The sequence below is a fragment of the Saccoglossus kowalevskii genome, chromosome 13, assembly GCF_978046115.1.
Source record: "Saccoglossus kowalevskii chromosome 13, keSacKowa6.1, whole genome shotgun sequence".
In the NCBI taxonomy this organism is placed as follows: Eukaryota; Metazoa; Hemichordata; class Enteropneusta; family Harrimaniidae; genus Saccoglossus; species Saccoglossus kowalevskii.
The window spans coordinates 11,634,719-11,648,046 of NC_140653.1; positions in this window are offsets into that span (position 1 = coordinate 11,634,719).

Below are 13,328 nucleotides of genomic sequence, written 5' to 3' on the forward strand. Positions count from 1 at the left end.
GGCTCAAACCGGGGGCTCAAATTACTCAGGGGAATCCAGACAGGCTGCGTAAAAAGCATTCTATGTCCCCTACTGCGATATAGACTCACCCGGAGTGGACACGCTCACAAGTCGGCGCCAGCGAGATGCGAAAGCCAGTCGTTTAGTCAAAACCCAAGCAGTTAGCCAATTCGCTAGCAAGTTTGCAAATTGGCTTCTAAGACTGAGGCTGTAACAAGACCGGTTCTACATTACCTTTTATAATGATATTCATGCTTTCATGATTGTGAGCCAATCATACAGGGTTATCATTATTCAAATTGTGAACGCATGTTCGATTGTCTAATATTCGCTACTGCATTTTGCACCTAGCAAATTAATCACACTAAAAGGATGGTTTGTGTTTATGTTTTACGTTTATATGTTTGTATATGTGCCTGTATTTCGACCATCTTCCATAACAGTGCTTAACCAGATGTTAGAATGATAAAAACAAACGTGTCCAAAAAACATACTAATATCGACACATTCATTCAACAGATGACTAAAACCTCAAAAAATGAATTGTGATATAAAGACCAAATATTCAAATATTCTAACAAATGACAAAGATCAACCGGGAGGAAACTTAATGCCGGAGAAAGAGTGACTGGCCAACCTCACTTTGGACCTATATTTATTGCTTTGTATATCAATCATTGCCGTAAAATCTCAGTTTCCTGGAGTTCCTTGTGGTTAACAAATGTAAGCGCCATGGTAAAATACGCGTATACTGTCATATTTAGTAGCTTGTAAAAGCACCATACAGTACGCCGCCTCTCATCTCCCCGTTGCAAGGATCCAAGCATACGAACATTACTATCTAAAACAAAATTCGATTGTACATTTGCTTTAATGACGTTTACTCGTGATAATCCAAACCCAGTTTCTAATTACATACCTTCTCACTGTGTATGTGGAGAGTAGTGACAAATTATTATTGCGGTCGAGAATGCTCTTAATTAACAGTTCTGAATATCAGTATACTCGGGGGCGGAGCTACGTCACAGACGTTCCTCGTTGCTAAGACGCGCACCACTGTACCATGCATTTCTATGGGCTCTGTGCGCGCTGCTGTGGAACGCCGGTCGAGCCGGTGACAATTCGAGAAAACAACACAAACTCAACTTTGAAGTAATCCCGAACAACCAAATTTATATATGTTACATACGTAAGGCTAATCCTGTTACACTGTTCAGTGGAGTCTCAACAATCATCCCAAAGTACCGTTTTCTGCGAGTTTTGGGCCTTTGTTTTCACCGCCGCTTGTTTGCCAGGCGGTGGAAATGCCCGGATGTCCGCCCCCGAGGATACCATATTCGCTTAACCATATGTCAATGGTATTTGAAACAATTGACCATGTGTTTTGTTGGCACACTAGTTTAGTTTTTATGAATAGAGTTTTACCAAATTATTTAAAAACCGATTATTATTTATAGTATATACGTCATCTTAGGCGCACATATATTAAAATATTTAAAGCACGTTACTGTCTAAATACTAGCAGTCAACAACAACATACATAGTGTCGGAGTTTTGATATGCAACACCACGGAAAAGTATGGGTTTAGAGTTATAACACCACTCTTTTAGTCATAGTCGAGACAATTGCACGAGGGCACTAGCAAGAACTAACAATATTCTCATACGCTTTTCATAAAATACAGTTTTGACTACCAATTCAGATTAATTTCATTTAGCCATTACTGCTGGTTCAAATTTTTCAATCATTAAAGTGTATGTACCAAATGCATAATTCCCTGCATAATCCTGTTCTCGTCAATTTGCTTAATACTAATATATGGACATTTTGCCCACATTCCTGGTTGTGTATTTAACTGTCAATCATTCCATAGAATAAATAAGGATGTAATTCAAACATATCCTCAACTGTAGCAAGAATGCAAAACAATATGTAACGTTAGGACTTTGGTATTTCCGACATATTATGGACAAAACATCCGAATAGCTATGAGTTTAACTATAATTTAACTTTATTGAAAAAGTGTTTTATGGTAAATTAAGAATGTGTTTGCAAAGGTCTGTAATACACAGAATTTAAATCGAAAAAGTGATTATTGGATGTCCGCAACTAGGGATAACAAGAAATAAAATGAGAATATATATTTAAAATGGAAGAACTTTCCGGTAAATATTCATGGGTAAATCAAGGCTTGGTGTTTCATGTGAGGACAAAGGGATGTAAATATACATCCAGGAGCAATACATTTTAAGAAAAAAGACAACACAACTATTTTTCCCAAACTGGTACCAACAACACCTGATCAAAAATATCTCACCCATATTGATACAAATAAAATTTCACCCCAAGACAAGAAAAAAATAAAATGAAATTCGGCTAATTGCCAAAATGTCTACCTACCGAGTTCCAACAACCCTTTTGCACCTATACTGGTGTGTTTGTGTATCGTCCAATCATCGAAGGACTTGAAAACGGTGATTGCGCTCAGCCTCGGCGAATAGATGTGTTGAAACGTTTGCATACAAATAAAATCGATATATCTGAAACTTGAATGTTTGAATATGGATACAAAATTCTGGCTTTCGTGTTTGCAAGAAAAATGAAAAAAAAACAAGTTCAGGGTATTAAATTTTAGTTCAAAAACACACAGAATCCCACAAAGACTATCAAGGTGAGAAGTTGTTCAACAAAATGGATCGACGAGTGGCATCATCTCTGATTTGGTCAGCCCATCAAATGAAAACACTAGACGTGTTTTCAAATTAAGCTCAATATTCAAACATAATATTTTTACTTTATTATAGTTAAGAATGAGACCCAGGTTCATGACATATTTTCTTTTGTATATTTTCAAATGTTGCAAGGTTGTCGTCACACTAGTAAAACAAAATAGTTAATTTTGTACTTGGAAAAGTGCTAAATATTACTAAAAATGCGACGATAAACAGCTACGCGTGTCATTGTTTTTCTACGTGCTTAACGACTAGTCTAATTAAAATAGATTGACAGAGGATTATGCAAATCACTGCCTCCTTCACGTTAAAAGTTCTGCACAAGCTCCACTCAGTCATAACATCAACAACATGGCTGCCGCCGGTGCTAACACGTTTATATCGTAAACAGTTCCTCGTAAAAATAGAAAACCTGGTCCGCCAAAAAAAACAAAAAAAACGCATGAATGTAGAGGCACAGTTCGACCTGATGCTGGTTCATATTACGACCAAGATACTTTCTTGAGTTTTGACTCCGATTCGAGCTGATCAGTGACACGATGACGCTTTCGACCATAGTCCCCCTTTGTTGAGGGACTGTTTTGACGAAGCAGTAATGCCGTCCAAGAAAATTAATATCACACGAATCGACGTATTTTTTGAGTGCAAATCACTTTGTGTGATATATTTGCAGTTTAGACAGCTCATGTGTGTGTTGCTACGGCAACAACTGTTTTTACTTTCGACGGACGCGACCAACCGGACGCGACAGGACTGAAGACTAGATAGAACATCCGGATCGAGCTCTGTTAGGATTTCTTTTATCATGCTAAGAAGACTAACATGGCTTATGACCTAATCCCACGTATTCATTACACTTTGCGTTTATTTATGTGATAAGATTAAATCATTGTCCTCCCATGTTTACTCAGTAAGCAAGTGATGCCATTTTACCGAGTGGTTTCCGAAACTTCGTTGCATTTACCCCCAAATATCCGTCGCTGTATGATTATTTTCGTCGATTGGGACGTCAAACATATGAGTATTATCCAAGCAAATTACCATGAAAACAAATTATCGTTTCAAATAGGTTTCCAGTCGAGTAAAAAGACAAGGAATTACTTCTATGCAAATTTGCCGTTTTCGAGCCTTTCATTTTGGCACTACGGGCAATACTTTATTAGAGTTCTGACAGACACAGGATCAATGGAACAGTTCATTTTTTTTAGCAGAAGATTCTCATCTAGTATACCAATAACTGTACGTATTGCATTATTTGATGAACTTATTAAAACGACAGAAATCTTGAGTAGAATAAAAACAAACGGTAATTTATTCATAAATTGAAAACTTTTCGCTTTTGACTCCCATTTCAGGAAAACAAAGGCTCGCATTGTACTGTCCTGACACGATTCGATTCCCAGTCTGCTGATCAGTTTATAACAATAGATAGGATGTCTGCAACTTCAGTATGTTTCCGTACGTCTGTTTTGAGTGAACAAAACTTAAAAAAGCCTTTTTTCGAGAGAAACACACATACACTTTACTAGTTTGGGAAAAAAATATATTTTCACACAATTCACACACAGAGCTAACTAAAAATATATAACATGTAGGTAGTCAAATTCCATCTTCACTGTGAAATACAGGTTTGAATATAAGCGCCCACGAACCTGGGTCTCATCCTTAAAGGTTGTGGATTTCGTTTTTCAATTTTATGTAATGAAATATGCAATTGCATAAAGCCATTTAGTTGACACAACAGTATGTATCCAATACACTAACACTAACTTCATCATTTATTTTTACAATTGGCAAATTATTCGCTCAATGTGGAGTGCTGATGTGCATCCAGCAACTTTGTTATGTTTATGTTGTCAGTGCAAATATTGGGATCGCCATACCCTATTTATATATTTAGGTTAAAGAAGACGTGATGGTGCATCTTAATAATATAAAGTTCTCAAATACTATGTGATATATCGAATTAAACGTAATTTACTGCAAAATTTAATTCTTAAAACAACCACCGATCTGAGTAATATGTTTTGAGATTCTACTCTATTCATTTATCATAAAAAGGAAACTTATTATCACAGTGTCAAAGCCAGCTTGTTATATATCAAAATAGAGGTACTTTTATATAGAAATGCAGTGAAAATTTAAATGGACCTTATGTTATTTAAATATTTCTAGTAATATTCACACTTGTAGTAGTCGCATAGTCTAGTCATTGGTTCACACAATTGTGAATACTACCATGCGGACTACATATGATTATGAATATTCCTCATTCTTTTGACAGCAAAATCGAATTGTGAGATTTATTACTTCATTATCATGGTGTACGGTCACATTTGATTTAAAATTGAACAAATTTGGTGTAGTGGCTACATTCGGCATAGCATTGGTACATTTGGTGCAGGATAGGTCACACCTGGTATATGATTCACACAATTGGTCTTGAATTGTGTACATTCAGCATATCATTGAATAATGTCAGTGTAGGATTGATTATATAGTTGGCGTAGGATTGTTCACATGTGGTGAATGATTGGCTAAATTTGGTGTATGTCTGGCCTCGTTTGGTGTGAGGTTGGTTATGTATGGTGTACGATTTTAAGAAACCACTGTATAAATGTACCTTTATTTTCATATATATATAACACGTTGGTGTTAGGTTTAGTGTAAATAATTATATTGTTATTAATTTTATAAAACACTGATATCGACTTTTATGATTTTGATTTTGACAGAAATTTAATTTTCTTCAGGTTTGTACTACGCTTATAATGTGTTACACTGTTCTACCGTGCTATTTACAAGTATTGCGGGCAATCTGCAAAGTTTCTTTTTTGAATGTTCGTAGTCAAATGATGAGGTAAAAAATATAAACGCATTGCCAATTCTTGTAACCATTAACATTACGTTCAAGATATGGTAGTGATGATGCGTTCAGATATACTAGATTTGATAAATTATTGTAACATAATCATTTAGGCGAAAGACTAAACGTAAGTGTTAGAAAAGAACAGTCTATTGTAATGTTGCCGTCACTGTGTTTATACACACCGCACCATCACATTATTGTTCCTCTTTAATATATGGGGTGATTGTAATAACTTTACACGGTTGTCGATCTTGGTCGATATGTGCCAGAGTTGACTTGTTTGAAGCAGGTCCCACTTCTTCGCCTCCGATTTAAAAATGACTCGCTATCTTGGCGGGTAATTGGTATATGTCTACGATGATACACACAACAGCAAAGGAGACGATGAAAACACTCTTTTTGATTACGCAAAAACGTCGCGTACAATATAGGATTTACGAGCGAGTTCAATCCAGTTAACCAAGTTGCTATAACAACTATGGAAAAGCCATTCCGTTCAAATAAACCAAAATAAACGAAATAAATGTAAACGTAAAAATATGACGAGTAACAGCAGACAAATGTTACCACGGCAACTCCAATCATTTTTAATACATTTTTCTTGGAATTGTTCTGAATATTGCTTCTTACAAATACGTCTGAAGACCTTCCCCATATAAATTTCGCGATTTGTATGTATAATATTGTACTAATGCAAAGTGTGGAAGCGTACAACAAAACAAAAAAACAAGCGGTGTAGGCATGAGCGAATAAACCATCTCTGTGACTTTGGTTTGTTAGGCAGAATGACGCTCGATATTTGTATCCAGCAAGTGTGGTGCATTGCATATCTTTGACAATACCAAACATTGCGAGCCTTCCAAGTCCTATCACAGCTGCCGATGTCCATATGAAAAACAATACTCCTCTTGCGCGAGATGCAGTTCTAAACATACGGGTTTGGATAGGATAGAAAACGCCACACCACCTCTCCACACTGAGCGCCAACAAGGTCAGTGCCGATATAGTACCGAAGAACCCATTAAGAAAGAATATACATCTGCAAAGAGCATCGTTCAATATATCCATGGTGATTATATTAGATGACAAAAACTGTAGCATGGTTGCTGGGCATTCTAAAACTACAACAAGCAGGTCTGATACAGCTAGGTTGACGATATATGTGTTTGTAGCGGTTCGCATATGTTTAAATCTGCATATAGACATAATAAGTAGTATATTCCCAATGATAGCTGGTAGTATCACCGTTAGATACGCAGCGATATAGAAATACCTGACCCATGGTATAACTATGAAGTCAACTAAAACGACGTCAGCAGTATTGGTCGAATTCACCGAATTTTGAAGTTGACAACACGCAATCGTATCACAAACCATATTTTGGTTAAGATAGGTATCTTCGCACACAGACTCGAGACTTTAGTGGGTTAGAAGTCCAGCTGACCGCACAATTGACTCTGTAGATCCTCAATCCGTTCTGGTAGTTGTCGTTGAACATGCATATTGACGACATGAGACATAATGTATACCATATATATTTCTTTAGTTTAAACCATTATTCCGGAGGTAAAGCCCCCCCATCTCAAGAGTGTATAAATGGCTACTTCGATGTTTACTTGTAAATCGGAGCATAGTCTTTTTGCTCGATCAAAGTGAGTACGGCTCGAAAGTTTAGTTAATGGAATCCCAACAGAGCAACATCGTTAAAATGTGGAAGAAAGATCATTAGAGATTGAATTTGACATTGTTTCACCCCTCGTTCTTATATTTGGATTTAATTACTTATTACGGCTGTGTAAACAAACGTCGGCTGACATAGTTTATTTTAAAATGAACAAAATAATATGCACGTAATACATGAGCTGCTAGGCAACATTAATACAAAATACACATTGTGAAAATGATTCGTGAAAATAACATGTATTTTTAGGACTATGCATGTCAACAAGAGAGGTCAATAATGTGTAATACGACCAACTGTGCACGTTTAAATAGCCCTACTATAAAGCATCTGGAAATATACCTTGATTATTATCAAATATATTATTCTTGTTAATATTCGGGCACAGATCAATAATATTTCCCTTCTTTAAGCAAAGAAGTTTAGTAGTATTTACACAAACAATAATTAATTTATCTTCAATAATGATGATACTTGGTTGAAGCATACTAATATAAAACGTGATAACCGAAACGATCTGGATTTTGCTCACCCCAAGGAGTATAGGAGAGTTGTAAATCATTCTACTTGATCTATATTTTGAAACAGGAAGCAACATAACTAGAGAACCATATGACAGGGGTGAAAATTCTCTTCCAAGTATTAAACAAAAATAGTTGCTATCGTTTCAACACTTTGTACGAGGGTAATATGTTTGAATGGACGTAAAACGCAATAATGTCAGAATTTGTCTGGTTTTGTTTTTTACAGTATGTTTCTCGAATATGTATGATTGTTTGCAGGTTATGTCAATAGACCATTTTCCGTTCACTGCGAGACTCACGTGTTATGCGTGAAATCGAAGGTAAAAACAGGACAAACAGAGGTCATAGCGTCGTAGTGGCGTCAAACATCGCGTGGGATTCGACAAACGCGAAAATATTTCGGGGGCATTTCCGTGCTTAATAATGTGCTGTACACATTTGATGATAGGCAATTTCGATGAAGTAAGGATATTCGAAAGCAATATTCCTCTGTCGAAGATCGACCGGGCGATGTAAGCTACGAAATAAAGAAATTCGAATTTAAAATTAAATCGCTCGGTTTTTGCGGCAGACGTTCGACGCGCGTCTTTCATGCATCTCGCGAGATCTCGCAGTTGAACGGAAAATCACCTATTATGCACAAGTATTAAATGATCATCATAAACAGTCATAAATACATTTATGCACAAGACAGAGGTATAGAAATAGTTAAATCAAGAACTTTAACTATAAATATTGTCTACAAAGTCACTTTCCGTCCTTATTGTTTTTGTCATTGTCTTCACAAATGAGAGTAGATGAAACGGGCATATGTTCACGTGTTCACTGAGACACTGCGTGATTTGCATACATTGTCTTACTACATCGTGACTAGATCATTGAATATATGTATTATATGTATTGTTTCATAGTTGCACAGCTGTGCCAACAATGCCGACATTAACGTCCGTTTAAGTCTTCAGAACGAGAGCCATTAACTCGTTAACATTTACACTCGCCTCTTCGGGATCACCTACAACAACACTATCTTGGTGACACATATTTGGTGACTAATCAGCTAAATCCGTTTGATCCTTTCTAACTATGACCTACAACAATTCGCCAATAATACCTGAATTTCAAACTGACGTTACAACTAGCTTAAATATGTCCGTGAGACGTCGTAGAAACTGTTTTAATCTGTATTTTCCATATATAGAAAATGTTCAAGTGATTTACTATATTTTAACTACACTAGCAATTTGAACGACATAACCTACATCTACGTCATTCTGCCGTCCAAGTAGTTCGCCGCTAGAGGGCGCGGTACATCATCCTTCAGCTTGTAGCTAACATGTTGCTAACTATCTACGCTATACAGTAAATAGTACTGTTGCTACTTTGAATTAGTGAAACGCAATTACGAAGGCCTAAATTTAGCATGATCAGTTGTAGCTGAGATAAACATTGTGTTCATGGAGATTATTGCAGTGTGCATCTGAACTTTGTTTTCATGGAAACCTGTTTTTACTCATTACACAACAAACACATGGTTCCCGCTTTAAACGAGATTTTGGCTGCCGCCGTTTGCGTCTAATTAAGTATAGTTATTGTGGTAATTAGGCAAGTACTAGAAATACTGACAGGTTAGTGAAAATATATAGTTAAGTACGTATGTTTTGGGATTCTTACTTATCACTAAGTTCAATGAACAACTGACACCCAACACAGTCATATTCAAACAGGAAGCATAGTTCGACGCTTACACAATCGTATCATTCACCATTAGAAAAATAAAACATACACATTACTAATAAACAATATTACTTTTATAGAATCCCAGATGTTCCGCATATATAAGGTGATCCCAGGAAAAGACGTATACGTTCACGTTGCCCGATAAAATGAATATTGTGTTCAACACATTGTGGTGGTCTATAACCTTTTTGCAGCATATGATTGTTACGAAAACAGGAGTAAAATATGATTGTTCTACTTCAGAAGTTTGCTTTCCAATATATGCCTTGATGGAGCGACTTGATGGAACCCAAACTAAACTATTGACATCAGTACGTTTTACCAAACAACATATCGAATCAAATATACAGGCTGAAGACATGTTTCTTCGTTATAACACGAACGCTAACATGTTTTCGATATTTACTCAAGCTTTATGATTAAGCTTCCATACACAAGAATCCAGGAGTCCGATTTCAGTCATTTTGCTACGTATTAGGTTAAACATGTATGCAAAAATATACAATTAAGCTGAAATTATATACCCAGATAAAAACAGCTCTCTTCAGTTTCCTCTTTGTTTTACAATTGATCTCTGCATTATTGTCCATGTAGGTATGCAATCTTCAGGTAAAGAAATCAGGATGCCATTGAAAATGGAATTGTCGCTTGCTTCGGTACGAACTGTTTTTGTTATTACTGGCCAGTTTTTGTCTTTCAATCCGTTCATTTGATTTGGATAGGCTAACTCATAGCAATAACCGCGTGAATTGCATCAGAGCCAAACATTTATTATATATTTAAAACCGATACAAAAATAATATAATAGTTCATCTATATGTACACATTTGGAGGCCATTTATCAATGAGATATGCGTTGGAGTGTTTTATTGCGAAAGGATTTATGATATTTTCACTTGAAGTGCGTGGTGCATTTCCTATGTTCGACACGATTATCTTTTCAGAACCATACAGAATGACATGAAAGAAATTCTCTAATCGATGGTACAATTGAACGTGGTTTGTATGAACAGACACGAGATATCATAGATATCATTAGTGTATTCCAATATATTATTTGAATCCGGTGGGCTAGGTTATCCAAGACTGTGTCATCGAATCAGTTCATTAAGTCACGTGTTGTTAAACGATTTGTCAATGAAGGGAACAGTTTATCAATTCCTCCAAAAAACACCCAAACCTTTTCTGTGTGATTCGTGACATATTAATAATTGCATATAATTGATCTATATAGTCATGGGATCCTGTATAACTGTATAGGCCCTGACCATTCATTTTGTCTCACTTCCATAGATGAACATTCTGTTTAAAAATATGCATGTTTTTAACTGTCAAAACATATTCCCCTGGAATAAAAATTGATTAAAATATCAGAATAGCGATAACAAAGTTCTAAGCCTAAAACCCTGCTGTATATTATAGTAGATTTTGTCCAATAAACAATTTGATTATGATTGTATTTTAGTGAGCGTGGTACTATCTTTGAAACTAAGTATTAACATCATACCATGCGATCGTAGCAAAATCAAGCGTTTATATATATATCACCGAAGTCCACGTAATACAAACGTTGTTCCTTTAACCAATGGGTGGTATGGCACGAGTTTGGTTGACACAAACTTATACTTATAATCAGTGTTCACATTACGATTATTTTCATGGCAATATCATTAGGTGATGTCTTGTAAAAAAAGAATATACTCGTCCATGATTTAACTGATTCTGACATTTCTTCAACTAACGACATTAGGGAATAAGGAACGGGCACTCGCGGCAAACATGAATAAGTTATCGAATTATGTTCCACGCGCTGTCTCGTGGTGCGCCACGTTTTAGTATGTAAGAGTCGCGGCGCGTGTAACACGTCTACAACCACCATCGCACATTTATGTAGTCAGATATAGTTATTTGCATCGACCTACAACTACAATCAGTTGCTCAACTGGCGCTAGAGCGATTGAACAACGCCGTGGGTGCTAGTTATTGAATGGCCTCGCGCTGCCCAGATGACACAACATAGGACTAAATTATTAGCTTCCCAAATAAAATATATTATATCGGGAACTTGAACAATACTACTTTCAAGTTTAGGACGAGGGACATGTAATGGTTTAATTGGTTGAGTTTGTTGAATTCAAAAAAAATACGCGACGTTGAGCGCACAGACATTGTAGCCAACAATCAAGACATGTTTTTGTTATTTGAAAAATGTATCGCCGTGTATTTAGGGTAATGTAATCGTATCAAATTCATATCGAAACGTTGAATTGGGAATTGTACTCAGATTTGAAAGTGACGTTATGTTATTATAAGTGCCGAGATCACAACAATCCGACTAGAGGAGCAAAATGTTCCTGCAATTAGCGCCATCATAACAGAAAGACGAGATGGCTGCGCCCATGTCGTAAGCAGCATTACAAGATATATGTCAGACAGTGTTTCTGTTTTAAGTAAACTGGTAAGTAGTGAGTACAATCAAAGCGAACATAATGTAGCAGGCAATGCCTGGCGAGCGAGCGGAGACGAGTAGTTTATTGAGTAACTAAAAATAGATATGACGTTCCCGTAGAACGAGGTGCAGAGGATGGTAGCGAACACTTTCATTGAAACGTGTACCGGTTAATGACAGACAAATATAGAATATTTCTAAGCAATATACACTTAATATGGAAGTAAGTTAGAAGAGTATTGATACAGCAATGTCATAAATACCAAACAATTGGGAAACAATTCGGTTCCAATAGTTAATAACAATCACCAACTATATTACAAAATTAGGAAGATACACCAGAAGGATAGTTCGAAATAGTTAACCACCAGTTTACATTATAATGGATTTTGGAAACTATTTCAGAGAATTGGTTCTAAATAGTGAACTGTCATCAAAGACATCAAATGATTACATTTCCAATTTTTTTCAAAAATGGTGGTGGTCATCAGTTTTATATAATCATTTGAAATAGTTTTCTGTATGTATGTATGTTTTCTGTATATACAAAAGTACACATGTATTAGTAAATTATGTCATGGAAGTATTGTCACGCTGATGTTTTTGTTCTTTTTATATTCCTGTCTATAGAGTTTCCTGCCATAGCATAACGATGAACTGCTATTCCATCATGAATTTGTTTCTCTCTCATCAAAATCAATTCGTAGTATGCGAGAAATGACTTGGCTACAGTATAATTTAACATAGCACCACATGCCAGATTTTGTTCTCAATCATAATGAGATGGATCCAGCACACATGTTTTGAAACTCAAAAAGTATATAAACACACTAGCCAGAAAAAAAGTTCTGCAGACATAGATTAAAAACAAGCCGGGTGTGAGAATATAAGCCACACACTCTGAGAACGTTGGCAGTCAGCTTTTGCTGTATCGATCTGTCTAGTGTAAATATCTCCACATACTGGCAAAACAATGCTGGTCTGAGTCGCATACATAAGAACAAATGTCGCTCATCTGTGATATTTTTACGAATTTATCGAAACCACTGATCACTGAAAAATACAATTGAGGTCCGACATTTTTTACTAAACAAATGGATTTCTGTTTCAGCGAATTGTTTACATATTTTTTTTTAATAGCGGAACACACGTGGTTCAAGTAGGTTCTTACACTATACGGTTTGTACAATTTTGTAATTGAAAATATAATTTTGAACATTTTATTGGGGTGACGTTTGGCACACCTTTAGATCTATTAATTACCTTGTGTGTGTCATACCTTATGATGTATTGTTGGATAACTCATTGCAGCCAGTATATAGAATTAAATCAACA